Source organism: Callospermophilus lateralis, unplaced genomic scaffold (assembly GCF_048772815.1).
Source record: "Callospermophilus lateralis isolate mCalLat2 unplaced genomic scaffold, mCalLat2.hap1 Scaffold_63, whole genome shotgun sequence".
In the NCBI taxonomy this organism is placed as follows: Eukaryota; Metazoa; Chordata; class Mammalia; order Rodentia; family Sciuridae; genus Callospermophilus; species Callospermophilus lateralis.
Window position 1 is genome coordinate 12,129,775 of NW_027514713.1, and position 20,911 is coordinate 12,150,685.

A 20,911-nucleotide genomic window follows, 5' to 3' on the forward strand; every position below is an offset into this window, starting at 1 on the left:
TGCATTTTAAATGAGGTCTCATTTTTCTGTAGTGGATATAGACTAATCTTCATTTCTGTCTTATTGTTTTTATAAAAGGATATACATAACTTCATACTTTTCTCTCTGTTTATGTAATTTCCTATTGTAGGTTTGACTTCATTAACTTCCAAAAATTTTACATGTTTCAGGTTTTGCTTTGTAGTCTCATTTTCATAGAGGATTGGTAGAAAAAGAGAGAGGAATTGGTAGCATTCGTTCATGCAAAAAGTCCAAACTTTTTATTAAACTGAAATAGCTCAGGAAATTTTAGATTGTTGTTGTTTTGTAGAAATAATTGTACATGAGGAAGCCTCAAATGTTAATAGAACACAGGACTCCTGGGTTCGAAATCCAGCTCTATTGTTATGTTGTGTGACATGGGGTGAGGCATATCTCTCTGAGCCTCTGTTTGTACTATATCATCTCTGATGTCATATTTCACTACATAAATATATGCAACCCTTCCTATGTTGGCAGGGAATTGGTTTCAGGACCTCCTATGGATTCCAGAATCTGAGGATGCTCAGGTTCCTTATGTAAAACAGCATAGTGTTTGCATGGAATCTTCACACATCCTCTTGTATGCTTTAAATTTTTTCCAGACCACTTATATCTAACACAATGTAAATGTCTTGTAAATAATTTTATACTGGATTTTTTTAGGGAATAATGACAAGAAGAAATCTGTACATGTTCAGTAAGCACAATTCTTTTTTTTGGGAGGGGGGCGTTTACTATTTATGATCTGAGGTTCATTGTGCCTGGAGAGATAGAACCTGTCCTGAAATTTCAAGTCTACATAGCAATGTTTGTTGTATATCTGGTGCTGACCCTGCTCCCCATGCTCCCCAAACTTGGAAACCTCTGTGTTTCACAAAGCAAATCATGTTGGCTTAATGTAAATAATTAAACCCAGGACTTCTTTCCCTAAGAAATGCTGGATTTTGGTTTAATAGTTTTTCCCAAGCTTTATTGTTTTGCAACATTTCAAATCTTCAGAAAAGTTGCAGGCAAAGTATAATGAGGAGCTTGTATCTACCAATTGCTAACGTTTTGCCACATTTGCTCTCTGTTTCTGTACTCCTTCCCTTGGTGTATAGGTATTGTTGAACCATTGGATAATTTATTGCAGGCATCATGACACTTCATCCCTAAATACTGTAGCATATATTTCTTAAGAAAAAGGACATTCTTCTACATAGCCACAATGTGACTACTTGTGAAATTTAACATTGATCCAATATTATTATCTGAAAATAAACTCTATATTAAAATTTTCACAATGGTTTCAATACAGTTCTTGTAGTTTTATTTATTTGTTTGCATTCCATGATATATCCAAGATTATCTGTTACATTCAATTTTCCTATCTTTTTACCCTCCCTTGATTTACAATTTTCTAGTCTTTTTTTATTTGTTCACTGTTATAGTATTAACATTGTTTTTAGAATTTGTTCCAGTTTTCAGTATGTTCCTCAAGTTGAATTTGCCTGCCTGTCTCTTAATGATTAGATTCAGGTTAAATATTTTTGGAAGGAAGGGCTCAGGGGCAGAACACATGCTTAACATGCACAAAGCCCTGGGTACAATCTCCAGCATCATAAAATTTTTTGAAGAAATATCATATAGGTATTAATGTGCACTCAATGCATAATATCCAAATTTATGTGCTGTTGTAATTGGTACAATATATTGGGTCATTTGATTAAGGCAGATCTCACCAAATGTCTGCAATGTTAAAGTACTATTTCTCCTTATAATTAATAAGAGATGTAAAGAGTGACACTTTGAGATTTTATTTGTCAAAGGTTCTGACATCCATTATCAATGGTGATTGTAAGATTGCTATAGTTTGATTGCTTTCTACAAAAGTAATTGGGATAATCATTAGATCTCTTGCAAGCATGCGCTGGACCACAGAGAGACCCTGGAATGTGTTTGTGTAATGGAGGTGCTAAAGCAAAGTGAGAAGATAAACTGACATGCTCTTCGAATTTTGAACAGTGTTAAGTGGAGGGCTTGGGGTACCTAATAGGAAGAATCTAAGAAAAGTAAACATTTGTTATGTGTTGAACAGAACAAACACATTATACTGTTTTCTGTCTTTGCAGATAAGACCCAGAGCTTGAAAACAATGGGTTTATGCAATGCAAATAATGTATTAAAGTCTTTCTTTTTTAATGGTGAGTTATAATTTCCCTTCTTTATTTCAGTTCCCCTTCTCAATTATATTTTTGGTTGTAATTTCACTCTAATTCTGGTCGTAATTTCACAAAATTCAAATATTATTAATAGTAAACACAATTAGTAACCAATACTGTGTCAGAAAGAAAAGTTTTCAAGAGACATTATTGATAGTGAAGATTTTAAGTGATAAGGAACAGTAACAAATAATCCAAGTATATGTCTATTTTTATCTTGAATAATTTGTTTTCTTTGTGTTTCTCTGATTTATCAGAGTTCATTTACAACAAAAGCAAATTCTACACCAATGCGTGAACCAGCTTTTAAATAATAGGGAGAACATACCAAGTGTTGCAATAAAGAGAAAACATTCTGCAGAGAAGAGCAAAAGTAAATAATAATAGCAATAATCATGATGATGATAAAGAATGCTAATGAGCTTTGATAAAAGATTTTGAGGGGTGAGGTAGTCTAATAATAGCACAGTAACCAGAACAGAGTGCATGGAAGGTGGATTGTGCAAATTACATTTTAAGTGGTGAGAATAACCTGGCATAGGAAACAAGGAAGAGAGATTTGAAAGGATAGATGGCATGTAATCAATAAAGAAGTCTTGGTGAAGGCATTTTTGCCTTGCAGAATCGCGCTAACATATGTCTTCTTTTTGCTATCTTCATGTTTCTCTGATTTATCAGATGACTTGAACCCAAAGCAGGGAGAACAGTGTTTTACTATGATGTCAGTATTTTAGGAAAAAGAGCTAGAAATTTGAGAAGTAAGCTTTTTTACAAATACAATGGTGTCATTGTTGCTGCTGTTGTGCTTTGAGGATAACTGTATGATTGTTAATTATGAAAACACAAATGGTAGATACAATTTTTTCTTAGAACAGGAGTGCTATGCCACTAAAACATGTATAATGGGGATTACAAGATCAACAAAATGCATGATTTTTTAAAGACTGAAGTTTACACGCAATATAGCCAAAACACACGAAGAAACCAGAATTGTCTCATGAATGAATATTATTATAGCCATGTTTTATTAGCTTTATTTAAAACTATCTACAAGTTGAACAACCATTTTGAGCCCTTTTTAGAAAAAAACTTTTGCAATTTGCTGGAACAATGGATTCTTTTCTATTTTTATTTGAGCTACAGTGGCTAATCTGATTTTGATCTTTTGGTAATTATGTCAATTAATGTGTGCTGAGACTAATTTCATTTGTTGAAATGGATACCAGGTGAATATGTAATTAGAATGTTGTCTCTTTAAGACCTTATGTGCAATTTTCTAAGAGTAGCTGTGACAAGGAAGAAGTTAAAATATAAATAATTTCTGATTGGTGACCAAACTAGTATCTAGTTTATTTCCTAACAATTGAAATTAAATTATAATTTCTTGCTGGGCATGTTGGCATATATCTATTATTCTAGCTATTTGGGAGGCTGAGACAATAGGATCACAAGTTGGAGGCCAGCCTTGGCAATTTAGCAAGAGCCTGTCTCAATATGAGAGTAAAAGGGTGCCAATGTAACTCTGAGTTCAATCCCTATGGTCTCAAGGAAAAAGAAATAATTTTTTTTATCATTTCTCCTACCAATTAAAGATACTTTATAGGGTGACTCATCATTCCCACTCACCCAGGATGATTTTGATTTTAGTTATGAAATGTTCAGCATTCTGGGAAAACCATCAGTTATAAGCAAATGGGGACACTTGGTTACTACAATAAACACACTTTACTCTTTAAAATAAAACATGATGCTTTGTTTATTATCATATTAAATTTAGTATAAGAAGGAGCAATTTAAAAATAAATTTCTGGGGCTGGAGATGTGGCTCAGTGGTAGAGCGCTTGTCTAGCATGTGTGAGGCACTGTGTTCAATCCTCAGCACAACATAAAAATAAATAAAGAAAGGTATTGTGCCCAACTACAACTAAAAAATACTTAAAAAATAGATAAATTTCCATTTATATTACCACTAAAACAAACCAAATTTACACATACAGTTTTGTTTCTTCTACACTTTGTTCTGACAAATAATATACAATTTAACAACTGTAAAAATAATTGTAACCTGAAATCCCAGTGACTCCTGAGTCTGAAAACGTAGGATTAGAAGTTCGAGAGCAGCCTCAGCAACATGAGGTTTAAATATAAATAGTGAGACTCGGTCTCAAAATAAAAAAGAAAAAAAGGCCTGGAGATATAATTCAGTGGTAAAGCACCCTGGGTTCAATCCCCAGTACCAAAAAAAAAAACCTCCAAAACAAACAAAAAAACCAGAACAGTTATAATCAGAGGTATTTACAATTATATTTATTAGTTAACAAATACAGTGTTTCACAAAATCATAGCTTTAATAAATTCATTAAATTCTAACATATTTTCATGTTATAAGTTACTTATCCTTCATTTTAGGGCATTTATGTTGTTTTTTCAAGTTTTTCCCCCAAATATAATGTTACAAATGTTTTTGTGTGCATAAATATTCATTTTGTATACATAAAATTCCTCTTTCAAATTTGAACTTTCAGGAAAAACACAACATAGGATAGAATTGGGCTGACAACATATAAATATTTTTCTTTTCATTTAAAAAAGAAAGACTTTAATACATTTATTTGCATTGCATAAACCCATTGTTTTCAAGCTCTGGGTCTTATCTGCAAAGACAGAAAACAGTATAATGTTCAACACATAACAAATATTTATTTTTCTTAGAATATATGTTTTATATATATCTATATATTTTTCTGCTAGCTTATCAATCATCCTTCTATGTAACCATTTCATGAAATTTCCTGGTAATATAAATCAATGCTAGGAGTTGGGCAATATATTTATCTGGATGTTTCAAACAACAAAGTATTTGCTTGTTTGTTCTGAAAGCCAGGATGATTTCATCTCAGATAAAAATATTTCTTTTTTTTTTGATCTTGCAAAACAATTAATAGCATTTGAAGAGAGAAATGAGATCACTGGGTAGTCATTATTTCATAAAGAAACATCTATTGTGTTCCAAAATTGACAGAGGCATTAAGGAACTCAGGAATACCACAAACTCATTTTTAAGGACAACCTTGCCCCCACTTTTCACACTGAAGATTAAACCTATGGCTTCTCTACCACAGAGATACATCCCCAACCCTTTTTAAATTTTGAGATAGGGTCTTACCAAATTACACTGTCTCAGCCTCCAGAGTCACTAGGATTACAGGTGTGTGCCACCACACCTGACTGGCTAAGGAGCCCCTTTAAATACTAAGTCTTGAGTTTCCTTCCAACTTATTTGTAGGGTTTCTGAAGGAGAAGTATGAAAATCTAAAGATTCAAGTCTTCATCTGTACTATAAAACATAGCAGCCTAAGTCTACAAAATCTAAACTCAAATACAGAAAGGATAAGTCTTGAAAATCAGTTTACATTCATTGAGCATTTGGCATTGCCCACCCAGTCCTGTGACAGTTTAGTTACAGAATGTATGTGTAATAACAAAATAAGAGAATAGTGTGGCAAGTCCCATAACAGCAGTATAAACAGAGGGGACCCTGTTTCCTTCTGTACTGTGCTATTTCTAACAAAAATTGTAAGCAATCTAAATTTCTATTGATCAGATAGAAATCAAATAATATGTTGTGGAATGTTCATGTGATGGAATTATTAGGCAACAGTGAAAACAATGCCCAGAAACTATATGTATCAACAGTTCTGACAAATAAAACACTGACTGTAACAGCAAATTTTAAAAGAATACATATAGACTGATCATGTATGTAGATTTAAAAAACGTGCAAAAGAATCCTATATATTAGAGGATAGGAAAGGCAGCAGAATACAACAGACACTAGTATGGCAATATGTAAATCAATGGATGTGCAACTGATGTGATTCTGCAATCTGTATACGGGGTAAAAATGGGAGTTCATATCCCACTTGAATCAAAGTGTGAAATATGATATATCAAGTACTATGTAATGTTTTGAACAACCAACAATAAAAATTAATTAAAAAAAAGAGAATCCTATATATTGCTTAGGGATACTTCCATATGTATTAACAGTAAAAAAAAAAAAAAAAAAAAAAAAAAAAAAAAACTTGATCTCTCATTGGTTGCTTTAAAGAGTCATTTGAAGTTTTTTCATATGAACTTCCATCAATTTTCACACTTGATCAAGTCACATGAAATTTTGAATTGAAAACATTTCCTGAGAAGAAATGAAGACACAATTTTTTAAAACATAAGGGTTATTAAAATTTTCAGAACCACTTTTTTGCATGAGCATCATTTGGTCACCAGCAGGCATCTTTCATTGGCTTCATATGGCAGCGACTGAAGAATATGTTTGCAGGAGGGCTGCGGGGCCTGCGCTACCACTCCCTGTGCGGCGCCTGGTCACGCCCTGGCCCGGAGCACCCTCCTCTGACCCCTTGGGTCGCCAGGGGCAAACGTCCTGGGGCTCCTCGGGCGGGTCAAGGAGCAAGTGCCCCAGGAAGGCGCGCCCTGCGCGCCAAGGGTCGCTCCGGATGCCGCCCCCCAGCTGGGCCCCCTGCGCTCCTCCCCCTCGTCCCCCGTCATTTCCCCCCCCCTCACGCGCGGCACCCCGCTGCCTCCAGTGCGCAGGCCCGGCTGCCCCAGCGCGCATGCCCTGGGCTCGCGCTGCCTGGCCCCGGCCGCCGCCGGCTGCGCAGCCTGGACCTCTTGTGTCCCGGCAGTGAGTATCCTGCGTGAGCAGCGGCAGGGGCGTTCTCCCGCACCAGGGCGGGCGAAGTTCCGCGACCCTACTTTTCCGCGACCTTTGTGGGCCTGCCGGCGGGTGCGCCCGACGAGCGTCTGCGCGGGGCGGAGGGACGCCATGCCGCGGGAGGGCTCCGTGTCAATTTTTTTGTGCGGCTGCGGCCAGAGCCTGTGGCGCGCGGTAGGCGAGCGCGGGGACCCCGGCGTGGCAGAGCCATGGATGGACCGGCTCGGGGCCATGGACTCGTGAAAAGCGGCGGTCCCGGTCGCAGTGAGACAGGGAGGGGCGCTTCTGGAGCGGTCTGGGGGCCAGCGCGGCGGTCGGCGGCGGGGCCGACTGGAACCAGGCGCCCTCGCTCACCTCGTCGTCGGGCTCCAACAGGGAAGACAACGGGAAGCCCCCGTCCTCCGCCCGGTCCTTGCCCAGATCCCCGTGGAGGAAGCGGCGCGAGTCCACCTTGGCTGAAGAGGACATCATCCATGGGTTTGCCATGACTAGCTTTGTCACTTTTGAAGGGCTGGAGGTAAGCGCCCCCTCCCCCCATCTACCTTTATGCGCAGCCTCCTCATAGGCGCCAAGCTCCCAGCTGGGCTGGCCTTTCTAGGCGCTGTCTGACAGTCTGTCTGGCCTGCATTTTCCTTGTGTGTCTATACCAAGATTAGTTTAACCATTCATTTTTTATTTTAACTGTGAGGTGCTTCTGCTTCTTGGCTGTTGCTATATAGTGTTGCTATGAACATGGATGTGCAAGTCTCTTTGCAATCCTCTTTTTGTTTTCTGTGTGTGTGTGTATGTACATACGTAGATATCTATCTATCTATATATATACACACACACAGAAGTAAAATTGCTAGATCACATGATAAGTCTGTTTTTATTTTCAAGGAAGTGTTTTCCATAAATAACTAGATTTTTTTAAAGAGAGAGTGAGAGAGGGAGAGAGAGAGAGAGAGAATTTTAATATTTATTTTTTAGTTATCGGCGGACACAACATCTTTGTATGTGGTGCTGAGAATCGAACCGGGCTGCACGCATGCCAGGCGAGCTCGCTACCGCTTGAGCCACATCCCCAGCCCAAATAACTAGATTTTAAAGATATGTATTTAAGGTCATCTTGTTGGTCCTTGATCTCTAGATTGTTTTGAATTGACCCTGGGTAAGTGCTCTCAGTAACCTGCTGCAGCATACCTTGAACTTGAACACACTCCCACCACTGTCTATTGCTCACTGAGGCCCAGACCCAAATAACAGATTCTCAGGATCCATGACTGGCCAGAGAAGTAAGTTGACTCTTAGTAAGCCTGAGCTTAAATATTTCTTAATTGTTCAGATCTTTTAGTGCCCCACTTGGAGATTACTGTCATCACTGTGTCTCATCAGTTCTATTGTAATTATACAAGACAGTTTTTTTTTTTAAATCAGACTTTATATTCCTTTGTGTAGGTACCACGTTTTAGTTCTATCTCCTCCAAAACCTGCAGAATTTGGTACAATACTCTGTTGGCAATTTTCTAGTGAATGTTTGGTTTATCAGACGAGTGATTGATGGAAAGGTATATGGTAGAATTAGTGTCTTTAATCTTGATCATGGCCCCAGATGGCTGTTTGACCACATCTAAGCTACCAGCCCTCTTCTTGTCATGTCAGATTATAAGCTGAAAGAAAGAATGAGCATAGGTTAAAGAACATTTAGCACTTACCTTGTGCTAGGTACTTTGCTAAGCACCTACATTAGCTCATTCCGCTTTACAGTAGTGCAGTGGAATACATTTCACTTTTGTAGGCAATGAAACAATAGAGAAGGGAGATGGTCTGCTCAGCTCAAAGAGGGAGACTAGGCATAGAATGTATATTTATTTTCCATGAGACTAGTAAACTCATGTTATAGTTATAGCCAGGAGCTAGGATAGTTTCAACACCACCAGCAACGAACTATAAGCTGTAAGGTTTAGAAGAATGAATAGGAAGATCTTGAGGTGGGGTACTGAGACCCTGTATAAAAGAACCACATTTTAATTAGTAACAAATGGAAGGAGTGATCAGTGCAAGTTGAACAGTGGAGAAGGTTATGTGCTATCAGAAAGTGTTTGAGAGAGACAGTTGCCCTGATTTGGAAGAAGGGGAGTTGAGGGAAAATGAGTTCCAGAGGACGAAATGAGAGGATGAGAAGATAAGTTCCTTCACAAAGGGGCTTGGGTTTTCCAGTCTCCAAGCAGAACAGTGAAATGTGACCTGGTGGCTTAGCTGGTGTCAAGGCTCCAGGTAGCAAGATAGCATCCTTCTTCTTAGATTGGGCCCTCAGCATCCCCACCATGGCGCGTGTGGGCCAAGTTTTCAGCACACATTTTGCACATATTCTCTTCCCCCACTGTGAGTTAAAGAGAAGATGAAGGAGAAATCAACAAATACTCTGAATCTCTTGACATAGAAAGCAAAACATATTGATAGTGTCTTGCAACTCTTGATAATTTCATTGAACTATATGAAACTTAAAGTTGATACATAGGCCTACCCCTGATAAACATTATTACTGTCATTCTGACTTGATTGGATAAACTGATATGGAATAATCTATTAAATATGTCACACTTGAACAAGGATTGTAAATTATATTTCATCTATAATTAGGTGGGAGACAAAAATCACATAGAGACGATTTTAGTGAATATGTCTTGATGTGTACACAGCATCACTAGAATTTTTTCCCTGTTCCATGGGGAGAAAGAAGTTGATTGCCTTTCAAGAATTGATTGCTGTCCAGGAAATGAGAGGTTGAGGGGTGAATTATGTAATGTTCACAGAGTAGGTTTTATTTATGGATTCAATGAGATTAGCTGCAGTCTTCCTAAAGTTAATGTCACTGGAAATGCACCATTCTGTATTTAGCTGGAAATACCGAACTTTCCAAGTTAGAGACCTAATTGCTTCTCAGATTATAATGTGTTTTCATTTGTATCTCCTTCTCCTTTCATGGGAGCTGTCTGCTGCCTTGTCTACCTCCTGCCCATTTTAAATTATAGAGGTTTGTGGCAACAATAGGAGGGAAATTTTTGTGAATTCATTGCAAACTTTTAGTTAATTTTCAAATAAGTCATAACCATTTACTGTGAGTTAGCCACCATGTAATAAAATCCTCATCTAAGACTTTATCAACAGGTGCAAGTTAAAGGTAATTGGATATCATCATCTTGAAATGAATTTTATTATTATTATTATTACACTTTGCAAAGAAGCTGGCCAATATATTCAACTGCCCAGCTATAGAGTCATCTAGGATGAGGGTATACAGGTGGCCTTTTGACACCTCTTTGATTCATGTTCTGCAGGAACTGCTAAAGAGTATCCAGTGTTGGTTGTTTTATTCAAACTGAAGAGTGAAAACAATGTTCGTATTTTACATTTGGAAAAATCCAGACAGTAGGATGGAAATAAGTTAATAGTTTTATATCAAATGTACTGTGAAATAAGGTAAAAGAAACACCCATGGAATTCCCTTGTTCTTCATGTCTAGTAATGAGAAGTAATCTTGAATAGCTATTCAGACATTGTACTTGTTTTTCTTTTTTCTTATATTGAGAGTAATGATGAGCTGAACATGTTAGTTCATACCTGTAATCTCAGCGACTCGAGAGGATGCAGCAGGAGTATTGCAAGTTTGAGGCCAGCCTCAGCAATGATGAGCAATACAATGAGCAATACTGTACTCCCTCAGGTTTAAGGTTCCCTAAAGGAAGGTGGACCAGGCAAGGTCATGGAGGAGAGAAGAGACCAAGGTTCTGGGGATTCATATGCGCTCCTGCAGGCAGCCAGAGTGGATGAAGCAAGGTGCAGGCAACAGAAAGCCCAGAGCAAGGCTCCACAGAGGGCAGCAGTGAGCACAGCTGTCTGGAGGAGCCTTTCTGTAGTCCATATGCCACATCCATCAGCAGAAATGATCCACTGAAAGACAGAGGCCTGGTGACCTGCCTTTGTGTAAGGGAACAACTCTCCCTTCTCCCTTTCACCCCAGCAGCCATGGAGAAAGAGCAGGGAGGGAAAGGAGGAAGAAAGGAAGAAGAAAAGAGCACACTGAGGGTGGGATGCTGAAGACAGGAGGAGACGAGGGTCCAAGGGTAACAGGCAGGCTTCATCTATATGGCTGGGATGAGACTCTCTTAATAAGTGGATGGAAGTTAGGGATTCAAACTGATGCTGTATTGAGACAAGACACCTGATTAAAACCTCCAGGTGCACCAGGTTCTCTTTGCAAGACACATGAGTCACAGCACCATCTCAAATCTGGGACATGACATGGGAAGAGAGAAGCAGGCATCTTGTGCTATAATCTCTGTGAAGTTACTGGATTTGGTTTGCTAATTTCATTTTGGGTTATTTTAACTTCATCTTCTCTGGGCCATTCTTCCCTTTTATTTTAATGGGTCTTCTTATTACCCTCCCCCACCTTGGTCGGTTGTCTTTCCAATAATGAGCAAAAGAGACAAAGACTGTCCAAACGTCATTGCAGGTGCATGTGCATCCTGGTGGAGGGCTTGCTCTGACCCAGGATTTCTCCTAGTGCCTTGTTTCCTGGGCATGTTTCAGAAGCTTATTTCATGTTTTAGATAAGAAGACCTATTACCTAAAGCACTAGCCCATCCTTTGAGGACATAATCCAACTTTATAAACAGCCTAAACTTCTTCAGCTCTCTTTTGGGCCATTCCTTCTCCTCATCTTTAGGGGAGGTGGCAGCAAAACCTGAGTTCCCACCTCCCGTCAGGCTTTGCTGCTAGCTCACCACTCTCAGGCCTTGTTTCCAGGTGGAAAATCTCTAAAGTGTTGAACCAAGGGAGAGGAATCTTATTCATCTGTCACATTCTTGATTTTCCCTTCCAAACCTTCTCCATGTTTTCCTGGCTCTGAGTACCAGAGCCAGTATCTCAACATCTTGCTCCATTTCTAAGTCTTCCATTTCTAAGACTGAAAGACTCTCATGAGTGACATGTATTTTCCTGTTATCAGTAATATATAATGAGACAAGCTTCCCAGAACTGCTCTTGTTCAGATACTGTTAGAAACAGCACAAGAAAACTGCATATCATTTGAAATCCATGCGTAGATGATCAATGCATGGACAGTGCTCCTGTCCTTGATTTCATCCCAGTTCTGTGATGAAATGCGTTTCTGCAACCTCTGACTTCATTCATCCACCATAAGTGGACTTGCTGCTTTGAGCCCCTACCCACTTTTTCAGCTTCACCAAGGTTGTTGATCTGTTTCATTCTAAATCCAAAGATTCATACCTTCTCGATCTGGTGGAGCTGCAGATGACCAATGACCCTCCTCTCTGGCCTCTGCATGCACCATCTTGGAAATGTTTAACATTACTGAAGCCAGAACACCATGGAAGGGAAGAGCCACCTGAGTTGAATGAGATCCTCAGTTATTTTAAGTGTTGGAAAATTCAGGACGTACTTGATTCTGGATGGAAAAATCAGATTCTGGATGGAAGAAGTGTATCTTTGTACTCAAACTTTGCCACAGATGTTTTGTCTTCTCTCTTCCTTACTAGGTATACTTTATCATTATAAATGTTTACAGATTTTTAACAGAAGCTATGTAAGTGATGGTTATATGATGTCTCTCCTGCTTTTATAGCCCCTGTGCACTTCTAACCAAACCCCACGTGTAAGGGGGAAAAAAGTCTATTTTGCTAAAAGCTCTTTAAAATTCAAATTGTTCTTCTGCACTTACAATCATTATTAATTTATTTGCCTCTTGCATAACAAGTGAAACCCTGAGTAGGCATTAACTCTTTTGTTGTTTGCATTTAGTTATATGAGATGGTATATGGGATGGTTTGGGTATTTCCTGTGGCTCTGTACACATTGTCTTCCATTTCCAAGACTGAAAGACTCTCATGACTGAAATGCATTTTCCTGTTATCAGTGATATATATAAGTAGACAAGGTTCCCAGAACTGCTCTAAAACTTTGTTTGCATGTTCCCTGGACTCTAGCAGCAGGTGAACCCTAATGTCATTTTCAATATCTATGTGTATCTGGGGACCAGCAAGGAGAATTCCAGTAGGAATGCCAGGAACCATCCCCAGTGCTGTCCTCACACAACTTCCTTATGGGCTTTGGAATGGCAGTGAGGACCATCCTTGCCACCATCCACAGGTGATGCTGTCTCTTGGCTCAGGCTGGGCATGAAGGCAATGAAGACAAATGAAGAGGGGAAAGGACACAGAGTCAGTGTCCTTACCAGGAGGGCTTAGTAAGCTCTGAGATTCTGTGAGCCAAATGGAGAGGGGGGATTGGGTGGGGACACTGCCCTTAAATCCCAAGTGAACTTCTCAGAGCTCACTGGAAACCCTTCACTTGATGTGCCTAGGTTAACCACTGTCCTTCCTATTAGTGCCGTCACAGCTTGGAGGCCAGTTCTCTCAATCCTGTGCACTGGGGAAGAGAACACCACCTACCAGCTGTTCCCTGTCCTCTTCCATGTGATGCAGACACTCTGGATTTTGATGTTATGTAGATTTTTACTGTGTTCATAGTTGATGGAGAATTATGGCAGGAATATAATAATGCTTCCTTCCTAGATACCACCCTGTTTTTCTCTTATATCATAAAGATAAATAATATCACCCAGAAGTGACAAAATGTTGGCTTGTGCAATTGGCAGGTTTCCCTTAGGCTTTCTCAGAGGTCCCTTTCCTTTTCCATGGAGCTCTTTCCTCTGGAGGCTCTAGAGGCCAGAGCCTTCCAGGGTCACCCAGCTGCTGTAGTGTCCATTGTGCAGATAGATGTGCAAGGTGAGACTGAATCTGTGCAGTTAGTTATTGGAGAATTGCCAATTTTTCTGCCCCCAGACTAGGGTTACTTGCTCATGGTCTATTTTGATCACACCAAAGGAGGACAGATTTCTCTTTGAAGGGAACATTCTATCAAGAGGCAGGTTCACCCATTCCCTCTCTGCATCATCTATCTGCAATGTATTGGCACCCCACATTTGGTTTTCATACTTTATGATTTTATGTCAGTTTTTATTTTCTCATTAAAAGCTTCAGTTATCTCTGCATTTTAGTAATAACCTGTGGAAGAAACTCTCCTTGAATTATAATCTCTATTCTCTATAAGGTTGTATTTCACTCAGAATCAAGGGAACAATGGACACACTGTGAAAGTTCCTGTCCCACCCATGTAAAACTGTGTAGCTCCAGATCCAGAATAGTCTGGACATCACATAAGGTGTTACAGAATCTTCTTCAGCCTCGGTCAGTCTCTGCCTGTTTGCCCCAGACCATCTTCACAGAGTCTCCGCTTCTTCTATCACATCTCCTCTCTCTCTGACCCTTGTGTCTGTCTTAGGCCCATTTAGATAACCAGAATAATCTTCCCATCTCAGAATTCCTTAACTTAACCACAGAAGCAAAGTCCCTTTAGCTGCGTAACGTGACATATTCACAGGTTTCAGGAATGAGGATGTGCGCATCTTTAGGGGAGGAGAATTACTTCATCTAAGTAATTGTCCAACGAGGAGAAAAACTTAGGTACTTTGGTAGGAAAAAGAAGTTAGAATTTGTAGTCTTCTCTCCCATGAAGAGTGCTAGAAAATGTGGGGTATGTATGTTTACCTTTGCTGATTTTTAAAGACCTGGATAGAGGCTCAGAGGAGGCAAAACCATGATTATGGAGAAAGGTTTTGGTTTAATTCATGTAGTGAGGAAGGAGCAGATAGAGGATGGGGGTACAGTGCAGGAGTGGTGTGGAGGAGCAGCAGTGCAGGGCAGGGGTGCTCTCCTGCAGGAGATCGGAGGCCATGTGCTGAGGCCAGTTTCATGGTAGAGAAGCTCCATTTCATGGGCCTACTTTATGTCATTATAATGGCCCTTGTGCTGAAGAACTGGAAGTTACTCAAAGTGAGAACGGAAACAGGCTCTTCAAACACAAAAGGTCTGTTTTCATATCTGACTGACCCATGTGCATCACCTGTACATTGTGTAGGGAGTTTGCAAAGGAGAAGGTGACAATGGTGGCAGAAGCCAGTTGCAGTTGTGCACATGAAACAAAGCCCCTAGGACCCAGCAATTCTGAAACAAGAATAAGACGCAGTTGCTGGCCATAACTCTACTGTCAAAGGAAGTGGCAGAGACGGGTTCCTGGTTCACAGCCCCTCTCTGCACAGACAGCCTATTTGATCAGACCAATCAGCAATTCTGGCTTTACTTTATAGATCATTAGGGTCTAAATAGACTGGGACTGCCTACAGCTCTGACAGTATCCAATATAGTTCAAGCTAATAAGGAAGCTCAATAGGCACCAGGGCTATCATCAATATGAAAAATTTCTTTTTTTTTCCAATCCCAGTTTCTGAGAAAAAGTAAATCTCAATTTGTTTTTACCCTGAAGACCATACAATACATTTTAACAGTTTTCACACAAGGTATGTTAACTCCTTTAGCCATGGCAAAAACTTCATCAAAGAAACCCAGACGTAGTCATATATGATATACGGGCTTGATGACATGATAGTTATTGGGCTTATAAAAGAGAAGCAGAGGGCTGGGTTTATGGCTCAGTTGTGGCGCCCTTGCCTACCATGTATGAGGCACTGGGTTCAATTCTCAGCAAATAAAATAAGTAAATAAAACAAAGGTCGTCCATCACAAAAAAAAAAAAAAGGAGAGAAGGCTGAGCACAGAACTGGACTAGCTGACCCATGTGGCAAGCTGGGGTGGGCTGGCCAGTCCTGCAGAACTATGAGGGTGACCCAACAGGGCAAATCTGGGGAATCAGAAATGTTTCTCAAGTGATTGAAAAAATTTTTCCTGATGCCTCCCTGAAGTGAACAAAGAACATAACACTTGCTATAACTACCTGGATTCTAGAGAAAATATATTTTATGTTTAGGAATATGATTAAGTTCTATTGGGGAAAAAAGGAATGAAAATAAAAAGAAAAATCTAGAAAAATCATGAAAGAAAAGAAAGAAAGGGAGGGAGGAAAGAAGGGAGGGAGGGAGGAAAGAAGGGAGGGAGGGAGGGAAGAAAGAACGATTGTGGAAGGTGGGCCCCCAAATAAGAAGGTCTCAAGGTCACAGAGGGTAAGAATATTGGACACATTCTTGGATGTCTATGATCCCAAAAGTCCTTCAACTAAACAGTGACAAATATCCAAAGAGACTGGCATCCATGGAAAAGCCCCTAGAGGCAGCAGAGAGATAACCTTGAGGTTTCGAGCAGGTCATCACCTTACCTTCCTTCGCCATAAGCTATTTACCTTTTAAAAGGTGATCCGTGACTTGCTGTTGGGCACAGATAAAGAATGTTTGCATTCTTAGGGAACATTGGAGGCCTGGACCTCTTGGTAGACCTTGGAGAGTATCAGGAAGCATTGACATAGAAATGGGCCTTCCTTGAGACTCTCTGATTACATGCAGGGATTTGCTCATAAACTTAAATTGGGCTGAAAGGCCACAGGTGTCCAGTAAGTGCATGAACAGGAAGACTGCCCACGTGCCCCACTGCCCTTTCTGCTGCTTTGTCCTCTTCTGCAGTGAAAACCCAGTGCTGCCTTATACTTCTTACCAGAACAGTGATGAGACTTGCAGACACAGCAAGAAATGATGAGGAAGAATGCTTCTGGGGGGATTTTTGAGAAATACTTTGGAAAATCTACCTCCTTCAATCCTGTTTTATGGAAAAGCTAAAGACAGGAGAATAAAAAGCGAAGCCAAAACACCAGAGCCATCTTCCTAGGAGGCCAGGTTGTATTCTTCCACCTGAACTGTCTGAAGTGGTATATGTAGACAGGGTAACCAACCAGTGTGCAACCTGACCCTTTGGGAGGACTGTTCCTAATTTTCCTCATTGAAATTATCTGAAAAGGGGGTCATTTAACATGGACCTCTGATCAGTGGCCAATGGTTGGGCCATTGAGTAAAGAAAATGGACAAAAAGCAATGAATACCCTGTTCTTGGTACTTCTTTATGCAGAGCAGATACTGAGGTTACCTTGGTCCTGCCAGATTTAGATTTGCTCATGTCATTTTAGATCATCCAGAAGCCAAGAAACTCCTACTGGTTAGAACAATAGAGGATGATACATAGGTCCTGACCACATGGACACAGAAGTCTGGCAACAGAATGCGTGGGTGCTGTAGCCCTCTGCTGTTGGCACCTGGGCTGGTAAAAGCAGCTGCCCTGTTCCCTGAAGAAGGCTCAAGTGTCACTCATGAACACATAACCTGGCAACCTATAACCCATCACTGCCTACATATTATCTCCCTATTTCCACTGTAACAGATTGCCTCAAACCCAGGAGCTTAATTAGAGTATGAACTCACTACTTTATAACTCTGGAGCTCAGAAGTCCAGAGTTGGTTTCTTTGGGCTGAAATCCAGCTGTTAGCAGACTGTACTCATTATGGAGGTTCCAGGTAGAATCTGTTTACTTGTCTTTCCCAGTTTCTGGAGATTTCCTGCACTCCTGGATTCATGGCCCCTTTAATCTTCCAGGCCAGCAGTAGCTGGCTGAGTGAGTCTTTCTCTTCCTCATGCTGTTACCTTTTAGATTCTAAAAGTCTGTCTCCCTGTATGGCATCAAAAAGAGCTTTGCAGTTCCACTAGGCCCCTCAAGACCATCCTGGGAAAATTCTTCATTTTAAGGTCACCTGATAGGCAGCCTTCATTTTCTCTGCAACTCAGGTCCCCGTTGCCAAGTGGCACACATGAAATTAGGATGCAGACATGTCACAGGCTGGGAAACCTGGGAAGTGCCACCTCTGATTGAAGGTGCCACATTACCCTTATTCTATGGGGCTGTCTTCCCTCAAATAAGGTTCTGGATTCTTTTCCACTGAAAGGATTATTCCCTGGCTAGGTGCTGGACTCTGTTGTATCAATCCTTTTCACCTTTATGACCACACAACCTAAAAGAAAATGTGGTGAGCACCTTCCAAATGTTGTTATGGAATTCTCCTTTTAGAAGTTTCAGTGTACATCAGAATTTAAATTTTGGCATTCAAACTTGCTATTTTCCCACTCTGTGAGTATATCTATATTAATAAATACCTTACATTTTTTCATATTATCTTTTAGAGAAACCAAAAGTAATGTTTTTTCCTTTTTTGCTAGTTTTTCAGGCTTTAGATTTAATTTTTCAGCAGTGAACACATGAAGAAATGAATCAATAGATGATAATTTCCTTTGCAATTCAAATTTTTATATTTTAATGTCTTCCTTCCAGAACAGTGACAGAAAAATGTGAATATTTTGAGTTATGAATAATCTTTTTATTGTTCTGACTGTTATCTCTCTCTTTACCTTTTAACCCCAAGTATAACTAATGGAAATTGGATATTTAGCTATAGGCTTAGGTGCTACACTGTTTCACCTGCTTTTATATATTTTTGTATTAAGGAAAATAAGACATCTGCATATCTATAATTAGCTAATGTATTCAGCATCAGTCTCTATCAACAAGATGCAGGTGTACAGAGTACAAAAGCACTTTATACAGAGTGTTGGCTTTTACTTGTGGGAAAGATTACTCATTCTGCATGAAATGAAAAGACAGCTCTAAGAAAAACATTTTCTAAGCATATATAATGTTTGCCTGGACTAGTGCCATTATATTTATGGCTGCCTAATATTCTAAAGTTCTAAGATATCTGCTTAGGTAACATTTCTTCTAAAACTTAGACTGTGCAAACCAGCCCTATTATAAAAATTCAGAGTCCAAAGTCAAAAATTCATTCACCAAAAGACAGTATTGAATTCCTGCTGGGTGTCAGGCACTCCCTCTGTTTGGGGGTGAAAGAAGAGAGTCAATAGATAAGATCATGAAGTATATGAGGTGATAAATAGGAGCTATGGCAGAATCTAGAGCAGAGGTGGACCTGGAGAGATGGTATGTGAGATGGTGAGCTCTTTTGGGTACTGATCATGCTGAGTGGAGACTGTGGGATAGAAAGGAAGTCACACAACAGACTCGGACCACACTGGGTGGCTCAACCACCTCCAGACAACCAGAGAAAGGAAGCCAAATGCCAGTCAGAGAGCAAGATGGGAGAACAGAGGTGGAAGTAGAGAGAAGGTGGTCAGGTCATGGAGGACCGAAGGCCAAGGCTAATGGTCTTCTAGATGTGATGGGAATCATTAGAGGATTCTGAAAATGGATTGATAGAGTCTGGTTATACATGCATTTTTTTTAAAAAAATAAGTGATTACTGTGTGAGCAGAATTTAAAAATAAATCAAAAACTTTTTCCCTACATCTCTGCTTCATTATGGGTCCTTAGCATCCACCTAGCTATTAAAATTGAGCATATAACCAATATGCATTTGGACACATATTTGAAGACTCTTGAATTAAAAATGCAAACCATTTTGTAGACAATATCATGTAGACAATATTCCTTTAAATGCACAATTAAAAAATTAGTAAGAAAAAAACCTGCTTTAAAAAAAAAACTTGATCTCATCAGCCCTGACTATCCAGAAAGCACTGTGAATATTTTAAACAATCTACCTTTACAGACAGTTTCTCTTTGTTTTAGGCTGTGGTACTGTAACTATATGTCCCTCCAATAACACCAGGACTTGTATATAGTGTTATGAAATGTCCCACAGATTAAATTTCCTACTGTGAGAGAGTGCTTGTCTTCTGAGTCTATTTGGTGCAGAGGTCAGATAGCAGTTTTAAAACAGAGACAACAATTTGTGATAATCTTTGAACCTGGGAGGAGAGCCTGGGAAGGAGAGGTCGAGTCCCCACTCACAAGCAGCGTTAGCCTCTGAATGATGGGGGGACAGACTTTCAGGAGAGGAGTTATCCAAGGCCCTGGGATCACTGATTCACCAACACCTAGAGAAAACCATGGCATTTTAACATCAGGTAATATCTAAATGTGGAAACAGAAAGCAGACATTTGAGCTCAGCTTGGAGCACACTAAGAGAGTCACTGGAGGCTTTCTTTGTCATTGTTACTGCTGTGTGATTTTTGTATTCAGTATCCACATGGATAGATAAAAGATGACAGTAGCAGGAACCACTGGACTCCTCTGGATCACATTTCATGAGTGGTGTCCTCAGGAGAGGAACTTGTGGAATCTCCTGACATTCTTTCTTGTAGGGGAGGGGAGGGGCCTGCCACAGGAGTAGGCAACAGGAGTTTCAGCAGAGTCCACTGCCTACTGTTCTTCTACTCACTCTTGGCAGAATCTCACCCTCAGACAGGGTGACCATTGGGAGAACATGGCTGCCTGAGCATGGTCAGTGCAGAGGAATGGAAGGGCCAGGTGTGTGTGACTTGGCTGTGGTGCTGCAGGCACATTTTAAGTGTCCAATAGGACACATCACTATGCAGAAAATGATGATTCCCATTCAGTCCAAGATAAAGGCTTTTCTTTCTTTCCTTTATCTCCTTAAATGATGGGATCATGACAGGTGAAAACTTACAAGTTCAAACTGCAACCAAATAGATCATTACAGAGATTTTTCATGAGAAATTGTTTTCATGAACCAGAGTCATGGGCAGAACCTTTGCAAATACTGGTACAGTATCTGCTACTGCTCTTAAATAGAACAAAGAATTAAAAGATTAAGAATGCCAGCTTCTCACCTCTAAGAAGTGCTTTCGGTTACACGTTGATGCATTTAACTGTGGTGGCCTTCTCTGACTCCAGTGCCAGCTGAGAGAGTCATTTTATCTGTTCTCCAGTGGGGTGGATTTGAAGTCCAGAGTGGGTTTGGAAAGTCTATGGAGTGTGACAAATGGTCAGGGAATTGTGGGGGCTTTTTGATTGGATACTTACTTGGAACCAATAAGATAAACAAAATAATAGTAATAATGTCTTTGCAGACTTATTTTTTTTCCATATGCACCTTATGTGTTGCCTCCTTTGCCTTTCCTAATGATTCTCCAAGGTAGGCAGGATGGAAATGCAGACTTTTTTCCTTTGATTTAATATTTATCA